Raw genomic sequence first — 18158 nt, forward strand, 5'->3', positions numbered from 1 at the left:
CCCTGAAAGGAGATTGTATCTGTTGGTAGATATTATGGGAAAATACAATCTGCGACAACTTTGGACCCAAAACAGACTGAATCCCTATATAAGAGGCCTGGTGATGTCTCGAAGTCTTCATGTGATTTTTCCCTCCCTCTCCCGCCCACCCCCCATGTCTAGGGCCTGAAACAGGCAGGATAATACTAGTGCAACTCACTGCCTGATATTTTTAGTACACTTCACAGAAGACAAGTGAAGTTGCAAATGAAGTAGAATAAATTCCAATACGTGAATTCCTTTTTTCATCATAGTTTTATGAATATGAAGAATATCATTTCTATATGGCTATTCTTGAATACCTCAATCATAAAAGGGAGGCTTTCTGCAATGAAGAAATGTTTGAAGACTCTTCTGTTTTTAGCAGAGTACATTTCATGATTCAAAGCATATGTGTTGTGCATCAGCTATGTGCCAAGCCCTATTCTTGGTGATGAGAATACAGCAGTAAACAAAACTTATTTTTAAAAAAATCTCTGCCACCATAGAAGTTACCTGAGTATGGTATTCACTTGGGAAAAAGACACTGCATATTAATGCATGTGTATTCAAATTCTTCCACCACTTTTGGATAAGGCTCCGGGGCAAGAACTGTATCATTTTCATCACTGTATTTCCAGGGTCTAACACAGTGCCAGGAGGACAGCGAGTGTTCAATATGTATTTGTCAAACTCATGTGTAGATATGGGGGAATTCAGCCCAGCTGCTTTAAAAAGGAGGGCTTTTCTGAGAAAGGAATCAGCATATTCTCTTCTGAAAGGATTGGGCTAGATGAAGCTTGGGGAGATTGTTGAACTGTATCCTTAGGAATAAAGGTCTAACAAAACAAGAGGGAGGAGCAGAGACTGGCTCTTTGTCACACTCAGTAAGAGAAGAATAAAGAAATCTATAAAATTTCTTAAGCTTTGTAATTCCTCTGTGTTTGTTATTCTTGCTTTTCTCTGTTTCCCTGTAGTGATTAATAATAATTTTTAAAGAAAATGTCATGTGTACTTGTCTTTGGGGACTGGAGGAAGGAGGAAGCTAGAAAGACAGCTACTTTGTGCAGGAAGGCTCGAGGGGAGAGGACCCTCCAGGGACAGAGTTAGAATTGGCAGCTCTGAGCAGGGAGTGGGAAGAGTCCCTGGAGCCTGCTCTGAGGAAACACAGGGGAGTGCCAAGCCTGGGCTGCACAGGGTCCCGAGGCTTCTGAGGGCAAAGCCCGTGTGCTGACTTGATCTATCTTTGCTGAAGTTTTCCTTGTACAGAATTAAAAACAAATTTGTGTTCTTCTAATGCTTTTGTTCTCTCTGTCAGGTCAATGTGCCATCCAATTCGGAAATCTTCTTTTAGCCCTGCTCTGCTTCTTTCCTATCTTTCATCTATAATCACTTATCCAGTCCTGTCATTTTTGCCTGTGAATATCTTTCAAATCAGTCCTCTTATTTCCGTTCTCACTGTCTTCTGCCTGAACTCAGACCACTTTCTGTCTCCTAGATCCACCATAACTGCTTTCAAATTGGTCTTCAGCATGAGAACCCTTCGTATTCGGTATTACTCTTCTTAAACAGAAATACAGTGATGGCTTCCTCTGCTTCACTGTGCTGTGAAAGCCCACTGCCTTCAGAACGAAGTTCTAAACTCCAGTATATGAGACCTCTGCTCTTTAACTAAATTTAGTTTCATTTTTTGGTGCTTCCTCCTCAAACATATCCTATTCTCCTCACATAAGTTTGCTCACTGAAGCCCAAGTAGGCCACACAATTACAAATGATGACTCATATACCTTTGCTTATAATATTCCCCTTGCCTAGATTGCCTTTCCGTGTCTCTCCAAGAGAAAAATTCTTTTGCAGTTTTAAATACTTAGTTCAAAGACCACCTCCATTCAGTGAAACTTTTGTTTTCTGCTTTCCCACATGCACTGTTCTCTTCATAATCTATGTACATCCCACATCCACAGAGACTATCTTTTATAGTCTGTGACACAAATTGTTGTTGTGGGTGAGTTTCCCCACTAGATGGTGACTTCTTTGAGAGGAGGGATTGGCTGTTAATCAACAGTTTCACAAGTGCCTAGCACAGCATGTCATAACATTGGTAAATAACACATGAGGTGAGTAATGGAATATGAAAATGCACAAATAATTGTTGGTCCTCAGCTATGTGATGGTAGAGAAAAAGGTAAAATTACAAGTCTAGGTAGTAGGTGTGGAAGTGGCCTTCCTGTTCCAGGTCCATTGACTGTATGTGGAAATTTTCCACTTTATTTCCTGATGTTATAAATGAATTAAACCAGGAAATACCAGTCCAACAATTTGGACTCTGGGCAGCTGGAAAAGCTTATTTCTCTAAGAAATATGCAATTCTGTTCCTGGAAAAGGAGAAACACCAGATTTAAACAAAGCAGGGTTGTAGAACTGCATGTACATCTATACCTGAAAGTAATGTGTTCATTTGTTTTGTGCCAAAAAGGCCTGTTTTTAGGTGTCTTGTGAAAGGCCAGCCTATCTAGAAGTAATGACTGCAGCCTGGCAGTATATTTCAAAAAGCTGATCTTACTACAACAGCAATAAAAAGTAACAATAAAAATAATAGTAAATGTTGAGGTTTATTGAATGCTTGTGATCTGGAAGTCGCATTTTTAGATGGTATTTTTATACACTGGCTCATTTAATACTTATACTAACCCTATGGAATAGATGAGAGTGTATAGTATTCTCATTTTACAGATGAAGAAAATGAAGCACAGATACTAGCCTTCAGTAACTAGCCTGAGGTCACCCAGGCAACCATTAGAAAAGCTAGAAATCAAAATCAGTTAATTTGGCTCCCAAGCTCATACTCTTAACCACAATGCTGATTGTAGATGAGTCAATGCTCTTGAAGACTTTCTTATTTAATGATTTAAAAACTTTTTGTAGCCATGAAAAATTTAATTTTAAAATATTATTATAAAATTCTACTATATGAGATAAATAAAGGCTGAACTAGACTTCTTAGCACCATGGTGGACTAGATCCACCGGAAGCTTTTCTTCTACAAATGTAGTAATTTTTAAAATGTTTAAATATATATATTTCAGTGCTTTAGAAAATAGGGAAAGTTTACAAGGGACAGAAAAGAGTGGAATCATAAATAGAGTATAATAAAATGGAAGATTCCTTAAAAGCACTCATAAATTCCTGGTAAGCAAGAACTCTTCTTTTACAGCTGTGTGGGGAAAAAGAAGAAAATATCTTGGACCCATAGAAATAGGCAGAATCACAAAAAGCACATTTAAAAAGCTGGAATTCCCAAAAAAGATACTCCCTGAGCAAAATGCTGAGTAAGACACACACACACACACACACACACACACACACACACACACCCCATGTGAAGAAACAAAGAAGCTTGTCAATTCCAGTCTTAGGCCTTAGGTAAAATAAAACTTTAAAACTTTTCTCTAAAAGTTCTTAACTACATGTTAACCATCACACGAGTTGGAAGGAGGATCTGCACTACTTAGAAATTATGTAAAATATTTCTTAACTAGAGTTCCTTCAAACGTCTAGCAGAAGTAAATGCCAGTCCTCTTTTAAGAAATGAACCCGTTAATGAACCCTTAAAATGTACTTTTTAAGAATTCAACCTATTTCTATGGAGGCATTCTAAACCTAAGTGTTATGGAATTCAATAGCTAACACCAAAGGAACACAAATATACAGAAGAAATAAATAAGCTTATAAAGAAATAAGGTGTGTGATTTCTGGTATAAGATATGAAGAGCTTGGAAGTCATTACTCCTTTCTCCACCACACACACACACACACACACACACACCCCAAATTAGTTAAAATTTTACAATTATCCTTGGAACTACCAGACAATTGAGATCACAAGGCAAACATTGCTGTAAAACTGGAAAGAAATGTGGATACCAAGGATCAATAACCTTCTGAGAACCTACAACATGTGCCCAAAGCAGATAGGCTTTGCTGAAGCTAGTACTCATATGAACACTTAAACTGTAATTGATTGCAGAGGCCAGCGTGAACTAGTTGGGATATTAAAAGCTCCAGGAGTTCAGCATTTGGAAGGCCACTACACTTTTTTCAGTTCTATCTTCAAAAGCTTCAACTAAGTTATCAGGGTAAAGATTGGAGAAAACTCTCGTCATATTTCAGAGGGGGAAAAATAACCATTGTGAAATATATCTAGAGCATTCTATTCTCCTTAACAAAAGATTGCCCTCAATCCTAAAAAGAAGTTGTTTTGCCAAACAAACCTAACAAACTTGAGTTTTACCACAGCTTAATTGACTTGGGGCTCTCTCTTGAATTTCAGTTTCCCCTAAGGGAGAGAAGAACAAAAAGATAAGAAGCAGTTTTATGGGTTATGGAGAAGGGCTCTGGCTAACCCAAAGACTGAGACATAATCATAGCATCATAGAATGCATCCCTTCCCCTCATGTCTTACCACCATGTCAATCAGGCTCCTGTATAGTAAAAGTGGGTTACAACTGAGAAAACTAGAAGCCTCAGATCCTATTTAAGAAGGTGCCTCTAGGGAAACCCAATGGTGACAGGAGACAGAAATAAAAGCATTAGAGGAAATTTTACTTTCTGAAAGACAGCATAACTCCTAGTCAAGTAAACATAAAACTTCATATAAAGAACTATTTACTCAATTTCTTTTATGTAATACATCACATCTAGCTTTTAACAAAAAAATTCAAGGATTGTAAAGGATAAAACACAGTCTAAAAAAATCAAGTGAACATCAAAACAACACTTAAGTGTAGCAGATATTGGAATTACTAGACCAGGAAATTAAAATCACCACAAGTAATGTGCTAAAAATGGCAATGAAAAAAAATAAGCAATGTGCAATAAATAAATAGAAACTCTAAGAATAAGTCTGGAGAATATACTAGAAATAAAGTATGTTGAGTTTTATAGAAATCTCTAACACTATAATGCAAAGAAAAAAATAATTTTAAAATACAACATAATATGTAAGAACTCTGGAACAATTGCAGAAGGTATAACTGTGTGTAATTAAAATAATAAAAGAAGAGGAAAGAGAAAAAGGAATTTTTGATGTAATAATGTCTTAGAATTTTCTAAAATTAATATACAAATTAAATCACAAAGCTCCTAGAAGCTCAGAGAATATCAAGAAAGATATATATTTTCTACCTAAAATGTCTGTACCTGGGTATATTCTATTCAAACAGTAATATATCAAAGATAGAAAATATCTTAAAAGAAGACAGAAGAAAACAAAATAAGGCATCATGAAGATAAACACAAAAAAATTCCATAAAATCAAAGACTTCAGTTTGGAATTTAGCATAATGAATGATAAATATATTTAAATATATATTCAGGTATACAATTATAAATATATTTAATAGTGATACTTATGAAATATATTTAAGTGTTAAACATAGTTAAATGTATAAAACAGATTTAATGTTAAATATACCTAAATACATTAGACATATTATATATTTAAAGAGATGAAGAACCAACTGATTAATCAAATTTTGAAAAAAAATGACTAGAAATAATTCTGCAGAGAAGAATAAAATAAATGGAAATGTAATGTATTAGTTGGGGTTCTTCTGAGAAACAGAGCCAATAGTATGTATTGAGGACATGGAGATTTATTTGAAGAAATTGACCCCTGTGATCATGGAGGCTGGCAAATCCAGGATCCACACAGCGAATCAGCAGGCTGGAGTTCAGGGAAGATGGTCAGGGTTTTTTTCTAATTCAGATCTTTAACTGATTGGTTGAGACTCATCTTCATTGTGATAGGCAATGTGCTTTACTCAAAATTCGCTGTCTTAAATGTTAATATCATCCAAAAACCACCCTCACAGAATATGTAGAATAATGTGTGACCAGATATCTGGGCACCATATTTGCCCAGCCAAATTGCTACTTGAAATATTATCACAACTCTGTATAAATATGGTAGATTGAATTGACAGCCACATTCTCCAGTCTTCCTCAGATCAACATCGGCTGTCATAAGATTTAGTAGTTCCTCCACTCAAAATGTGGTCTATTCCCTATCTCTTAACTTCGATTTCAGCCATAGGTATACTTCCCTAAATCTTAACTTTGATTTCAGCCATAGTGGTTACTATGGCTAATATAGTGAAGTAAATGTAACGGGTGCCACTTTTGAACTCAGGCCTTCAGAAGTTTCTTTTGTGTGTTTTCACTGACTCTCTTATGTTTCTGCCGTCATCATGAGAAAAGCATGTCAGGAGAGCCCCATGGAGCAGAGTCACCTCAACTGAGCTGCCAAGACTAGAGGTACCAACCCCCAACTAATCCACATGATACCTCAGATTAGCACTTTCTAGTTGAGCCCAACCAACATCAGTCAATCTCCAGATAATCCATAGACTTGTGGATGATCATAAATCATCATTGATTTATGCTATTGGATATTGTAATATTTTATGCAGCAACATTATCTAGTTCAGTTAAACAATTAATGAAACATAACTTTAAAAGGAATTACTTCATAAGAAAATGAGTTCAAATAAGCATTTGAAATACAATACAGACACATAGAGCAAAAATCCTAAAGACACGTAAAATTATGAATGATAAAATGTGATCATGCATAAATGCAAATTAAACTTGAAGATGAGAGAGCAGATTTTAGTAAAGAATTAGTATCTAAAATACGTAAATGACTCCTAAATATTAACACTAGAAAGAAATAAAAACCCAAGAGAAAAAAATAATCCAAGGTATAAACAGAAATTTCTTAGAAAACAAATTTCAACCAGCCAATAAATATATGAATTTGTCTGCTAGTTATTAAGAAATAGCACATTACAAGAAGAGTGATGTACAGAGGCCTGAAATTTTCCTGAGCTGATTCCCAGGAAAAGCATAAAACATACTGGTTTAGTAGTGCTGTTTTATGATGATGAATTTGAAGAGTAAGTAACCCCTACTGACTTCTGAACATTAGAGAGTTTGGTTCCTAAAGGTATGTTGTCATGTGCTGTAGAGGATGACAAGTAACTGGATTTAAAAAAGATATATTTGCGTTGAATATAGCAATCAAACAGAAAAATACGTAACTTTTATGAAAAATGTAATATAAGAGGGCTTATTTACATCAGTTTGTCACTATTTATTTATTAACAACAAGGGCATTGATGATTTTCATTTGATTTTGGTGAGAACCCCCCCCCACCCCTCAGAGAACGGTGTGCCTTTGAGAATGGTTGTATGTAGTAAAAAAAATGTGCTTATGTTATCAAAAGGGTATGAGAAGACTGGGATAAACTCTCTGTTGCACTTTCTGTTTCTGAGGTGTGCCTTGTACATGTCAGTAGACCGTAAGAGAAAAAAAAATATATTCAGTATGGCCTTTACAGGAGAAGACAACTGGAACTCACTCCTACCATTTCTAAACTTTTGTCATGAGGCAGCCTTTGTCATCGATGCATATCCGTACTTTGTTATTATTTTGTGTTATTATTCTATGATAAAACATAAATCTGTAAACATTTTGACTTTGGGTTCCGTGAGTCCTCTTTTGCAATCAAACCCTGTCTAATTGTTGTTGCTAGTGAAACTAATATAACATCAAAAAATTTAAAAACAAACCAGGAATAATAAGTATTGATAATATTTGGAACAACAGGAATTTTCATACAGAGCTATTTGGAGTATGGATCGATACGACTAATTTTAAAAGTAATTTGAAATGGCCTGGTAAAGTTGAAGATGAGTATACCCAAAGATACAACATTGTTTCTTCACACTTTTGAAAAGCTCACACACATGGCTACTAAGATAGGTATTTAAAATTTTTATAGAAGTAGCTGGGTCTAATACAAATATCCCACAACAGAAGAAATAAGATATACATTTTTTCTATTTATATGAGAATAATAATGAATGTAAACAAGTCACTTAAGAATACATTTTATGAGACTAAATATCAACCATACATAAAACTAAGAACATCTATTTTTAAGACTACAAACGCTTTAAAACTCTAAAGATAACCAAAAGAATAATATACAGTAATTCAGGATAGGTTATGTTTACCTCTGCTACCATTCTACTGGGGAGAAAGGATTAATATTAAAGAGTTTGCTACTGGTTTTGTTAATGTTCTATTTTAGACGAGTTTGTTACATTGTTTGGTGTATTTGAGGAAAAGCTTGAAAGCTATTTGTCTTGACCCATGCCATCTATTGGTAGCTAAGTAAATTGAAGACCAGAGAGATATAGCCTATATTATCACATTATTTACTAGTAGCAGAGGTGTGTCTAGAGTACCTGACTTGTTTGTGCCACTTTCTACCTAGCCAAAGAATTCAGATATTGTGGCATGTAGTAAAAATATGGCCTGACATCCTGAATTCATCATAATATATCCTTAAGAGAGGGTGTAGTGAGAAGGGGCCATGAAATAACAAGTGGACAAGACTTAGCACTCTCCTTCTAGGCCATACAACAGAGCATACCACTAAATAGCCTTTCTTAGGCAAGATTCCAGCCAGCAGGAGCAGTGCAGTGAACTTTGCTACCATGTTGATCCAAACACTGGAACTTTATTGGAATCCTCTGTAATGCTTTAAGTAACATGAGGAAATGCTTATAATGAGCCACTTGGGAAATTTGGAATAATGCAGTTTAGATTTTTTCATAATGCTCAATGGCTAAGAATTTTAAAACAAGGTTTTTGTTTTGTTTTGGTTTTGTCAGCCTATTAGGCTCAATAGTAAAAATAAGTTTCCAGCTTTTTCCAGACATAAATTCAAGCTGGGAGAAATGTGATGCCAGTAAAGACTAGCCAGCCTTCAAAATCATCTTACATCGTGCAATATTTATGTCAAAACGTAATGGACATAAGACACTAGAATTTAATAAGAGACTAAAAGAAAATAGATGAGACACTTGAAGAACATATTTGGAGGAAGTGAGATTAATTAAGGTGGGAGATTTTCACAACTTTGGGAGGACAGGGAAGAATTTTATAGAGATTCGCTTCCTCAAAGATAGAGCAGCGTGGTATAAATCTTGCCCATTATAAGGGTTAAAGGGAGGAATGAGGCTTTTTCTGCAATGATATGCAAGTGGGTTTCTATGACTGCCTATATCAGAGTACACCACTTTTAATAAATGAAAATTTATGCAAACTCCACGGTCTATCACTTTTGGGGTAGGGGGGTGAAGATGAGGCTCAAAAAGATTACATGAATAGACTTCTCAGATGATCTTTATGAGAAGCCAATTTTGCAATGATTAAAACAGTCAATCACAGGTACAGAATGAAGTTGTGAGAACTTAATGTCCTGGGATTGCTGCACCTGGAGGAGGAGTAAAAGAGACCTCCATTCTCATATTCTCTGACTCAGGATTGAGAGAGTGAGAGGCAGCAATTTATGATAAGGACACTGTTTTAGTATCTATCTACCTCCTCTCTGACTAACATGGATACAGAGTACCCAGGATGCTGCTCAATGCCCAAGTCTGGATGAAAGCAAAAACCACAATTAGTGAAGCACACTGGTATTTTTCAGTGCTTCTAATGATAGATAATATTTCTGAAGAATTGAAAGATTTATAGCATGTACCATACACCTGGTGCATTCCAGATGAGCGGACCTTGTATGCGCAGAAGTGAGTGGGAAGCTGTGCTGCATTGAATTTTATTGATTTTCCTCTTTGCTTGTATAATTTTATGATGTTCCATTTTCTCTTTCTCTTGGTTTGGAAATTGTGGCCTCACTTATTTATTTTCTTCCTTCATTTTACATTTAAAATGTATATATAACACTGCATCAATTTTCACGGCCACGGGAAAGGGCTGGGTGAATTCTCTGACCAAGAAAAGATGAACTAGTGATAGAGGAGTCAATTTTTTTTTCCCTTTCAAGAAGCTTTTCCTCAAGTTCTCTTCCATTTTCATTTTCTTACATTCTTGGAATGCATTTATAATTTACTTTTCCATTTCATAACTTTCTGATTTTTAGCACTGAAATCTCACTTTCAGAGATTATACATTGATAGCTCTGATTTTTTTTTCATTTGTATTCTGTACCAGCCCTTTGGTTGTGAGCAATTTCCTTCTACAACTTCTTGATATAACTCATCTAGCAATAAGACCAAACAGCTGAATTATAATAGAAATAGGGTTTTTGTCTATAGAAGCTCAGTAATTGATGAGGATCAACTTTGCTAACAACTCCCTTCACCCTCTTTTCCCTGCTGGTCTTTTCTCAGTTCACATTGTGGTTTTGATTAGACTATTATGCCTTTTATTTGTATTATAAAGTAGCTTTCTCAAAATAATCTCAAACTTTTAGGTATACAAGCCAATTAGATGTTGAAGTCACATTTGAGCTCATGGCCCATGGCATAATGTTCAGCCTCTAATTTTGCTACTTCTTTCCAATAGCTGGTGAATTAATATACTAGATTAGAGAATGACAGTATATGGGTCATTGCTGGCTTGAAGCCTGAAATCAAAGCCAGTTCTCACTTTCCTTGTTAAAATAAAATAATTTGCACACATAAGGAGAGGACAAAAGAAAAGCTTTTTTAGTCAATGTTACTCAAAGAGGACCTGTCAAAGGTACTTATTGTTTCTTACGTATTCCCAGATTTCAGCCATTCTCCTACATCACCACAAAAGTTCCCTATCACATCCCACCTATATTATTAAAATTAGTTTGCATCATGTAATATTGCCATTTTTGCAGTTCAAAAATTGATAAATATTGAGCATTTCATATGCTCCAACCTAATAGTTAACATTTTTTATTGATTCACTTTTTAACTAACATACTATCTTTAGAAGTAAAAAAAAAAAATCACTGACACAGAAGGAAAACTTGTACCACTTGTAATAAATAAAATGTAACAATACAAACAAATGCAATTTAAAAAAAAAAACAACAGACAAGGGCAATGTTATTAAATTCTAGCTGGATACTCTTGCCTGCCAAATGCTCAGAGCTGGGAGTCTGCACTTTTCTTTAAGAGAAGAGACTAATAAGTAAAACAATAGCTTGGACTTTCTCTTGAGATAATGAGTACTGAAAAAAATTAAAGGGAATAATTGTCTTAGTCTGTGATTTGATGTTATTTAATTATAACACTTTAGAACCACACATCCTGAATTTTGATAAACATCACATTAGATCACTTATTTTACCCAGTTTTCCCTTTTGTGTTCAGAAGATATTTCTAAGCATGCAAATAATCGTAGAGTTATGTATATGTCAACCTCTAGAACTGAAGTGATTTAATAAATTCTGTCACATGAAGCAAATAATATCTTGCAGAAAGTCCATAACACTCTTAACATCACTTATCATAGCATGTTTTAATTTATTATGCTTTTTTATTTATATTCTGCTTTTCTCTTTTAGGCTCTGTGAATCCAGGATCTTCTCTCCTCCCTGGGTCAGTGCAAGAAGTGAATGAATTAGGTAGAGGTAGACATCTGAGTAAATGAGTACAAGATAAAGATGTAAAGGGTGATAATATCTACAGAAAAAAAAATACTCTATTGCCATTTTTGTAAATATGGAAAACTATAAAATTTCCATTTTATAGTTCAGCACTCAATTCTGAACTATAAAACTGGTATGTAATACCTTAAGGTGAATGCATCTATTGTCCAATTAACCCCTTACTGACTCCTGGACATTAGATAGTTTGGTTCCTAGAGGTATGTGGCCATGTGCTATCGAGGATGACAAGCAATTAGAATTTTTAAAAAAGGTATATTTGCCCACAATATAGCAATCATACAGAAAAAAAATGTAAATCTTATCAGAAATGTAATCTAATTTAAAAATTATTTTATTACAAATTTATATGCAATATATGAGAATCACATATAAACTAGTATATAGCAAGACACTATTTCACTGAAATGTCAATAAAAGAAAATGAGAAAGAAAAATAGATTCATGGGATATGCACAGATGAAATTTATTAGACACATACTTAAAAATACCTATGTTTACTAGATTCAAGTAATTATGTAACAAGATGAAACACATTTTAAGGAGATATAAAAAGTATAATTGACAAAAAATAAAAATTATAGAACTGAAGATAAAATAACTGAAACTAATAATTCAGTAGAGGCTTTTAGAAGGTTAGATAACTGAAGGGAAAATGAGCAAACTGGAAGACAAGTCAGGAAAAGACAGACTGAAATGTGAAGAGACAAATAGGTGGACAGTAGGAAAAAGGCATTAGAAACAAATGTGATACAATGACAAGTTCCAATATGTATGTAATTGAAAAATCAGAGAGGAAGAAGATTAAAATAGAAAGGCAATATCGGCAGATATATGGCTGAAAACCTTATGACACAATAGGAAGATATCACTTCAATATAAGAGCTAAGAAAGTTACAAATCTCAAGCAGGATGAATGAGAAAAGAAACAAGCAAGCAAACCCACAGTCAGTCATATACTAGCAAAACTGTTGAAAACCAAAGTCAATAACTTAAAAAGAAATCCAGAGTGCACACACTGCATTCACTGAAGTAATCATATGACAAATGCTCAACAGAAACAATAGAAGCCAGAAGACTATGAAATAATATCTTAAAATTTCTGATAACAACTCTGCAACCTTAAAATTCAATACCCAGAAATTGATGTTTTAAAACAGGATGAAGATATTTTCAGACAAACAAAAACCAAAAACTGTGGCTGCCATTGTACTGACAGTAAAGTCATTCAGTAAAGGAAATACTAAATGTATTTACACAGAAAGAAAATTATCCAAAGAATAAATAAAAATGAACAAAATGGCTAGAAATGTTTGTAAATACAAACAAATATTGACTGTTTCAAGCAACAATGAACTAGCCAGGCAAGACTGGTGAGCTTGGGCTTTGAGCAGAGTGGCCCTGCCCCTGCTTGAAATCTGAGGGTAGGCACAGCTCTGTGTTCTCCCAGAAAACACCCAGACAGGAGATTGTGTGGCCTCCCCCACCTACTGCTCCTAATCAGGAAAGACTTACCAACATGGAATATACCTGAGTAGAGAGTAGCCCCAGTTCTCATAACAATGAGAGGGTTAAGATACCCATGTTCTTGGGCTGGTGGAGGAATGGGACATGCCTCCCTTCACAGGGTCAGACAAGGAAGAATGTGTCCTATCAGCCAGCTGTCTGAAGGAGTCCCATGGACTGGAGGCCTGGAACATATAACAGAGTGATATGGTTTGGCTGTGTCCCCACCCAAATCTCATCTTGAATGTACTTTCTATAATTCTCACATGTTGTGGGAGGGACCTGGTTGGAGGTAATTGAATCATGGGGGCTTTTACCTCCATGCTGCTATCACGATAGTGAATTCTCATAAGATTTAATGGTTTTATGAGGAAATTCCCCTAACCACTTTGCTCTGCACTTCTCCCTGATGCTGCCATCTGAAGAAGGACATGTTAGCTTTTTCTTCTGTTATGATTGTAAGTTTTCTGAGGCCTCCACAGCCATGCTGAACAGTGAGTCAGTTAAACCTCTTTCCTTTATAAATTACCCGATCTCGGTATGTCTTTATTTGCAGTGTGAGAACAAACTAATACAAAAGAAACTGTGGGTGTGATATCAGTAATCAGCAGTGGCTAATTTAAGGCTTAGGAGTAGAGCTAGTGATAGAGGGTCATCCATCTTCTCCCTGATCACACAGCATAAGTGAACATGCTGAAATAAGACTAAATTTTTGTCAGCCATCATTGTTAATTATCACCTACTGGATCACAGTCCAAATTACAGTCCCAAAAATATTTTAGCAGTACACAGTGCCTGTAAATTCTAAAAAAAAACTCCAGCCACAAATATAGATCCTTTATAGACCCTTGACCTTCTAAAAGCATCCAGAAATGAAGCCAATTGTCTATACTCAAACTACATCACAGTTTAAGGAATATCAGCCATTTCAGATGAGAAAGAATAAGTGCAAGAATTCTGGCAATTTAAAAAGCCAGTGTGTTTCCTTACCTTCAGACACACTAGGCCCCCAGCAAAGGTTCTTAAACAGATTAAAATGACTGAAATCACCAATATAGACTTCAGATTCTGAACGTCAAAGAAGCTTATCAAGAACTTGGAGAAAGTTGGAATGCAATCCAAGGAAAACAAGGAACCCAGTAAAAAGGATCCAAGAGTTGAAAGACTAGCCATATTAATAAAGGAATCAAACTGAACTTCTGAAATTGAAGAATTTACTACCACAGAAATTTTGTAATATTAGTCATAAGCATTAACAGAAAAAATAGACCAAGATGAGAAAATAATATCAGACTTGAAGACTAGTTCTTAAAATTAACTCAGTCAGACAGAAATTTTAAAAAAAGAATTAAAGAAAAAACCTTCAACAATATAGGATTATATAAAGAGGCCAAATCTATGACTCACTGGCATTCCCAAGAGTGAAGGAGAGAGGGAAAGAGAGTAAGCAACTTGGAAAACATAGTTGAGAATATAACCCATAAAAAATTATCCTAATTTTGATAGAGAGCTAGACATACAAATTCAGGAAATACAGAGAATCCCTGTGTTTGGAGACATAAGGCAAATGTCTCCAAAACACATAGTCATCAGATTCACCAATGTCAACACATGCAAAAAAGTCTTAAAAGCAGCTAGAAGGAAAGGTCAAGTCACTTACAAAGGGAACCCTATTAGGTTAGCAGCAGACCTCAGCAGAAACTTTACAATGCAGAAGAGATTAGGGGCCAGTTTTCAGCATCTTCAAAGGAACTTTGAACCATAAATTTCATATTCTTCCAAATGAATTTTCATAAAGGAAGGATAAATTAAAACCTTATCACAAAAGCAAAAACCAAAGAAATTTGTTACCACTATGCCAGCCTTAAAAGAAGTCCTTAAGAGAATGCTAAAAATGGAAATGAAAGTTTGATAACTGCTACCACAAAAACGCAGAAGCACATAGCACACAGACAATATAAGGCAATTATACAATCAAGTCTACAAAACAACCAGGTAACAACAAAATGACTAGACAAAATCTTACATATCAATATGAATGTTGAATGTAAGTGGTCCAACACCTGCTTAAAAGTCACAGAGTAGCAAGTTGAATAAAAAGGCATGGCCCAACTGTTTGCTGTCTTCAAGAGACCCATGGCACATGTAACATCACCCACAGGTTTAAAGGGATGGAGAAATAAAAAAAAGAGAGAAAAACATGAAAAAGCAGGAGTCATTATTCTCGTATCAGATAAAACAGACTATAAACCAACAACAATCAGGATGACCCAAGAAGGACATTAAATAATAATAAAAATGACTTAACTCTCATAAATATGTATGAACCCAACATTGGAGGACCTAGGATCATAAAACAAGTATTTCTTAACCTATGAAAAGGCATACATAGCCACACAATAATAGCAGGGGAATTCAACACCCTACTGATAGAATAGACAGAAAAAATTGAGGAAGAAAAATAACAAATAAATGTATAACTTAAACTTAACATTTGACCAACTGGTATTAGAGATGTCTACAGAATACTTCACCCAACAATACAGAATTCTTCTTATCCATGTAAAGAATATATTCTAAGATTGGCCACATGCTCAGTCATAAAGCAAGTCTTAATAAATTCAAAAATATTGAAAATATTCCAAGAACATTCTTGGAACATAGTATAATAAAAACAGAGATTGTTAAAAAGAAGAACTCTCAAAACTACATAAAAACATTGTAATTAGGAACTTGGTCCTAAATAACTCTTGGGTGAACAACAAAATTAAGGTGGCAAAAAAAATTTCTTTGAAAGTAATGAAAACAAAGACTCAACTTACCAAAATAATTGGGTTGTAGCTAAAGCAGTGTTAAGAGGAAACTTTACAGTGCTAAATGCCTTCATCAAGCAGTTAGAAATATCTCAAATTAACAATGTAATGTCACACTTAGAGGAATTTAAAAAAACTTCAAAGAGAGCAAAAGAAAATAAATAACTAAATCAAAGAAGATCTGAATGTGATTGAGATGCAAACATCCTTTAAAAAAGATCAATGAAACTAAGTCAGTTCTTCAAAAGAATAAGCAAGATTGATAGAACACTAGATTAATTAACAAAGAACAAAAAAAGATGAAAATAAACACAATTAAAAATGACAAAGATGACATTACAAACAATCTCACAAAAATGCAAAAGGTCTTCAGAGCCTATTATGAACACCTACATGCACACAATTAGGAAAACCTAGAAGAAAAGAATAAATTCCTGGAAGCACACAACCTCACAATGTTGAACCAGAAAGAAAGTGAGAACCTGAATAGACTAATTACAAGTTTCAAAATCTCAATCAGTAATAAAACAGTCTAACAACAAAAACAACAACTGGACCAGATGGATTCACAGCGAAAATCTGTCAGAAATACAAAGAAGTGATAGGAGTCCTTCTGAAAATATCCCCAAAAATTAAGGATGTGGGGCTACTCCCGAACTCACTCTACAAAGCCAGTATCATCCTGATACCAAAATCTGGCAGAGACAGAGAACTTAAGGCCAATATTCTTAACAAACATGGATGTAAAAACTTCAAGAAAATCCTAGCAAAACAACTACAGCAGCATATCAAAAAGTTAATTCAGCATGATCAAGTGGGCTTTATTCCTAGAACACAAGATTGGTTCAACATATAAAAATCAATAAATATAATTCACCACATAAACAGAATCAAAACCAAAAATCATATGATTATCCCACTAGATGCAAAGAAAAACCTTTGATAAAACCCAACATCCTTTCAGGATAAAAACTCCAAACAGGCTAGGCATTGAAAGAACATACCTCAAAATAACAAGAGGCTTCTGTAATAAACGCACAGGCAACATCATACTGAATGGGCAAAAGATAAAACTATTCCTCTTGGGAACAAGACTACACTCACCACTCCTATTCTACATAATTCTGGAAGTCTTAGCTAGAGCAGTCAGGCAAGAGAAAGAAATAAGATGCTTTTAAATGGAAAAAGAAGGAGTAAACTATCTTTGCTGATGACATGATCCTATACATAGAAAAAGCTGAAGACTCCAACGAAAGTCTCCTGGACAAGATAACAACTTCCATAAAGTTTTAGAATATAAAATCAGTGTAAAAAAATCGGTAGTATTTCTATAGCCTAATAATGTTCTAACTGAAAGCCAAATCAGCAACACAATCCCATTTGCAATAGCCACCAAAAAAGGAAATACCTAGAAATACACATAAACAAGGAAGTAAAAGATCTTTACAAGGAGAAATACAAAACACATCTGAAATAAATTAGAGATGACAAAAATAGATGGAAAAACAATTCCATGCTCATGGATTAAAAGAAACAATAACATTAAAATGGCCATACTACTCAATGCAATTTACAGATTCAATGCTATTGTTATCAAAATGCCTGCCTTTTTTTCCCACTGAATTAGGAAGAAAAACTATTCTAAAATTCACATGGAACCCATAATAAACCCAAACATCCAAAGCAATCTTAAGCAAAGAGAATAAAGCTGCAACAATCACATTACTCACTTTGAACTATACTATAAGGCTACAGTAACCAAAACAGCATGGTAGTGGTACAAAAACAGATATGTAGACAACTGAAACAGAATAGAGAATCCAGAAATAAAGCCACACACCTACAACCATCTGATCTTTGACAAAGTCAATGAAAATAGCATAGACTGGACAAAGAAAATGTGGCACATATATACCATGGAATACTATGCAGCCATAAAAAAGGATGACTGCATGTCCTTTGCAGGGACATGGATGAAACTGGAAACCATCATTCTCAGCAAACTGACACAGGAACAGAAAACCAAACACCACATCTTCTCTCTCATAAGTGGGAGGTGAACAATGAGAACATCATGGACACAGAGAAAGGAACATCATACAGTGAGGCCTGGGAAGTGGGGGACTGGGGGAGGAATAGCGGGGGATGGGGAGATTGGGAAGAATGGCATTAGGAGAACAACCTAATATAGATGACGGGGCAATGGATGCAGTAAATGACCACCATGGCAAGTGTATTCCTATGTAACAAATGTGCACAATCTGCACATGTAGCCCAGAACATAAAATATAATAAATAAATTTTT

At 34.9% G+C, this 18158-nt stretch overlaps 1 pseudogene; it reads left to right on the forward strand.

Annotated features, from left to right (window-relative positions):
- The window catches only part of LOC144581691 (uncharacterized), a 149298-nt pseudogene that overhangs the window by 94007 nt on the left and 37133 nt on the right, over positions 1 to 18158 (forward strand).

This window comes from Callithrix jacchus, chromosome 3 (genome assembly GCF_049354715.1).
Source record: "Callithrix jacchus isolate 240 chromosome 3, calJac240_pri, whole genome shotgun sequence".
NCBI lineage: Eukaryota > Metazoa > Chordata > Mammalia > Primates > Cebidae > Callithrix > Callithrix jacchus.